A 4,791-nucleotide genomic window follows, 5' to 3' on the forward strand; every position below is an offset into this window, starting at 1 on the left:
TATATATATATATATATATATATATATATATATATATATATATACATATGCTTGCATCATTCAATCTGCAGTCAACTCTGATTTGGATTTTAATCTGATAGCAATAGACAGAAAAATATGCTAATGTATTCCAAAATGTTGCCTTGTACAAGGATAGGGGTGGTGGGGAGAGGAGGGAAACAGAGAGAGGGACAAAGAGGAGAGAGAGAAAGAGAGAGAGAGAAAGAAAGAGAGAGAAAGAGAGAGAGAGAGGTTGATTGACAAGTAACAAGTAATGGCCAAGTAGAATACATTACAAAATAAATAAATAAATAACTTTAAGAAAACAAAGCATATGTTTTGGATTAGAGCCAAGTCCCAAAGGTAATAAAATCTTAGAAATAAGTAAACTACATATTATTTACAATTTTGTAAACTAATCAATAAGACCTTTTTTTAACACCCGACCCCAACAAGCAATGGCAAGACATTCCTACCTCCCTACATTCTGAACTTTATATTAAATATCTTACAAGATGTTGATATCTTCTCATATACGAACAATTCTTCAAACCAAAATTTAATATACCCAGGACTTTTTTTTTTTTTTTAATTCATTCCAATCTGCAAATATCTGCAGATGGAACTGATGTGTTTATGCCTGTCGATCCTTTTGGTGAAGGGGAACCCAAAGAGCCCTATGTGTGATTTCAATTTGTGTAGTATACTGTGGTTCAGTGGTACTCAGCTGGGTCCAATGTGGCCCTTTGTTGGGGCGGGGTCCATATCAAATTTTGTTAAATGTTTTGCAAACAACTTTACATGCAAGTGCTACCAGTCGAGACCTCAGTATACCGGAAGCCACCAAGTGTATGGGGTCATCAGGAGAGAATGTGTGCTGTTTCGGGGCCTACCTCTCAATGGTATCAATGCACACTGGCCCCCACTCACTGATATGAGGCCCCGCTTGCTAGATCAGCTGGTTGTCAAATAAAGCTCAATATTCTTCTCACCATCACTCATTGTTTCTTTTTAACCAAATCCAGCGGCTAGCTTTTTCCATTGTAGTTTGGATATCGGTAATGGTGGTATTTACCTTACGATGAGTTAGGCCTGACGATAACTGCCTCACACTGTGTCCAACAAACCCTCTACATCCGACTTTGATTGGAAAATGCTCCGCTTTCCAACCTGCTTCTTCACATTCCTCAAGGAGGTTTACATAACAGTCAGTCTTTCGAGCCCGAGTGGCGCCCATGTTATCTTCATGAGGAACTGTTAACTCGACTAGATTTACAACTTTCTTTCTTTCACACCACATTAAAATGTCCGTTTTTTTCATAACTGGGATGGCAAAGAGTCTCTGGCACCCTGGTAAATCTGCAGTCACCTCCCAATAGCCGTTCCACTTTCCTCACTCACAAGAGCAATAAATTGGTTACACTTCTACAACACACAAAATATTTTAATGCTTTCATACAACCCCTAAAAATATCCAATTGCAAAAATCGGATTTTTTAAACATCAAATGACTATGGAGGTCCAGAAGAGGAAAATAGGAACTGAAGAGACTCATAGGTAAAAAAATGGTTGACAACAACTGTTGTAGATAATAGAAAGAAAGGTGGATAGCAAGAAAATTGACCACATTCATTATACAGTATTTATAACATTTGTAATATTTTATATTTCCAGACTTAAAGAGATTTACTTTTTAAATACATTTTTGACTGCCTTGCTTGCCTGCAAAGGATGGGTTTTTTTTTGCTTTTATAATTACTGACCTATTTATTTATTATTTTTTGACCTCCTACCAACTTGCCCAAATTAGCCAAGCTGCCAAAGGGCTTAATCCGATTTTTTATGCAATTTCTGAAAAACCAAAAGCTTTGTAATCTTTACTTGTTGTAATCAATAAAAAAAATATTCGACGTAAACTGGATTAGAAAATTTATTTTATTATTTAACCCTTTAGCGTTCAGATTAATTTGGCAAAAATAATCCTTATTTATTCACATTTAAAAAAATTTATCTAATATTATTTTGTAGCTTCAAGATAGGAAAGATGTAATTGCTTATTTTCAGAATGACATTGCAGGGTAGGTGTGAGATGCTGGTTCTGGCCAGTTTGAGCATAAAATGTGTAGAATATTTGGGCCAGATACAGCCGGTTTAAACACTAAAGGGTTAAAGTCCATATTTTGTGCTGGCATTGGTTGGACAGTTTGACAGAATTCAATGAGCCAGAGGGTTGCATCAGGCTCCAATATCTGCCTTGCCATGGTTTCTATGGCGGCATGTACTTCCTAATATGCCAACCACTTTACAGAGTATAGTGAGTGCCTTTTATGTAGTGCCAGCACAAGTGCTTTCTATGTGGCACCAGCACAGGAGCCTTTTGCATAGCCCTTGCACTCAAACATACAATGAATTCTAATAGTTATCTACCACTGGTAGGTTAACCATGACATAGAACTGAGGTGATTATAGAAAACAATATGTCTGTAGCAGCTACAAGTCAAAACCTTTCATCCACTCAGTTAATGAACTTCAAATTTGCATTGAAAATGTATGAAATAAACACTTCTATATCAATTATAGGTGCTGGCATGACTGCGTGGTTAAGTTTGCTCCACAATTAGATGGTGTGTGGCATCTTGACATCACCTGGAAGCTGTAAACAAGTGTCACCATCATGCAGTGGTGTGATCCATTTCCAATATTCTGGGGAAATTTATCTGGCCATGAGGAAATATTACCTTGATAGAAAACAAAAGGTTGGTAACAGGAAGGGCAACCAACTGAAGAAAAACTGCCTTAATGAATTCTGTGTGACCCACAAGAGAAGCATGGAAAACTGGATGTTAAATTGATAACCACAACAATGATGGCTTCAATACCATTCATATGGATTAACAAAGCTCATGTGATACCTTTAGACAGGTATTACTTTAATAAGGATTATCCAGCAGCCAACTACAGAATCTAAGAATTACATATACGAATCCAGCATCAATATGTATCAAAGTTTCAAAATGTGCAATGCGCACTTGCGCGCGCACGCGCACACACACACTCACACACACAAAGCTGTGAATCATTTTTACAAGATAGCTGTCTTCACATATCTTTCCATGCAACACATGAGTTTACAAAACTGTACCATTTTGCCTGTATCAGGTTTGAACCTAAGAAGAGCTGTTGTTTCAGTCTGCCAGTTTACCTCATTAAACGTTCTTATTTCACAGTTAAGTGTAGGAGGTAGGAGAGGCAGTCAGTTGTGAAATTGTATGCTTTGATATCATGTAAATGTTTTCAAAAACTTATTCTACTGAAACTGGTATGTGAAACTGAACACAAAACACACACCTTTTACTTGTTTCAGTCACAAGACTGCAACCATGCTGGGGTACCATCTTGAAGAATATTTCTCAAACAACTATGCCCCAGTTCCATTTTTTTTAAAGCCTGGTACTTATTTTATCATTAACTTACGCTGAACTTTTAAGTTATGGGGGACATAAATACACCAACACCGATTATTAACCCATTACCTACCAGTGATCTCATATGAGATCACTTAAAAATTACAAATTTCGTAATTATCTGTCAATATTTACACATATCTAACCTTTTTTGCTATATCTACTAGGTATATTTCTCTGATATTCAAACGAGGTTTGCTAACTTTTCACCCAATATCTCACTTATTTCTATTTAAAATGTTATTTTGAAATGTTATTTTGATCATTCCAGCGTCTTTCTAAGGCTGTTTTATGCTAGAAATCAAAGTTTCATTAAAAATTCCAGTTAATAGAATTATGGGAGGTAATGGGTTAAGCAGTGGTGGGAGACAAACACAGACAGACAGACACACACGCCCACACACAGTGAGGGATTATCAGTCTGGGTAAAATACTATATAAGTTCTTTGTTAGTAGACCAGGCTAGCAATATTGTTTAGATTAGTAAAGCGCTCTGTGTATTCTTGTGGCAGGGTCTGAGATTATAGTTCAACATCATTCTATATTCCAAATCCACGGTTATGCTCCAGTTATACTGATTTTTATAGATATATAAAACAATGTATAACTAATAGTCACTATAGATTTTTTCCTTTATTAGAGTAAATTTGACTTACAGCTGTTTTTTATAATGACTACTGGAAACAGTTGCAGATCAAATCTATTGCTACGAAGAAAAATGACTATTATTTGTACCTTGTTTTTATATTTATACTAGACTACCCATGACCTGTTGGGTCACTGACGATTCAGGTGATAAAACATTGAAGGTGATTTCAACATTGCATTGAAATAAAAGTTAATTTTACGATGATTCAGTTTTTTATTTCAATTCGTTCATGTCATCATAGGTCAGATTTACAAATTCATGTTTAAGGTTTTATTGATTATTTACAGAATCTAATAGAAATAGAACTTGCAGGATAAACGAACTCCAACAACAGCATTTATTTATGGCACATGTGCACACTTTTACAAAAATGCAAAAGGAATTGTTATACAACTTAAGCATAGAATTAATGGAAACAATTTTCACAGTATCATATATTCCCATTATGCATTGTTTTGGCTATTTATGAAGGTGTTCCCAAAAAATGTATATCTCAGGAATCCATGGTCTGATTTATGCAGAACTTGTTTTATTCCATTTGTATTCACATTTCAGGGGTATCTTACTTCAGGAGTATTTTTCCATCATTATGCACTGGTTTGGCTGTATTAAATTACAGACAAACATGCATGCAAGCAAGCAATCACAGAGTTTTAGTAATATATATATATATATATA

The 4,791-nt window shown here is 35.4% G+C and overlaps 1 protein-coding gene across 1 annotated transcript in view; it reads right to left on the reverse strand.

Moving 5' to 3' along the window:
* Window positions 1-4,791, reverse strand: part of LOC106876527 (putative leucine-rich repeat-containing protein DDB_G0290503) — a 259,001-nt gene that overhangs the window by 112,427 nt on the left and 141,783 nt on the right. The window lies entirely within an intron of this gene.

The sequence above is a fragment of the Octopus bimaculoides genome, chromosome 3, assembly GCF_001194135.2.
Source record: "Octopus bimaculoides isolate UCB-OBI-ISO-001 chromosome 3, ASM119413v2, whole genome shotgun sequence".
NCBI classification, from domain to species: Eukaryota; Metazoa; Mollusca; class Cephalopoda; order Octopoda; family Octopodidae; genus Octopus; species Octopus bimaculoides.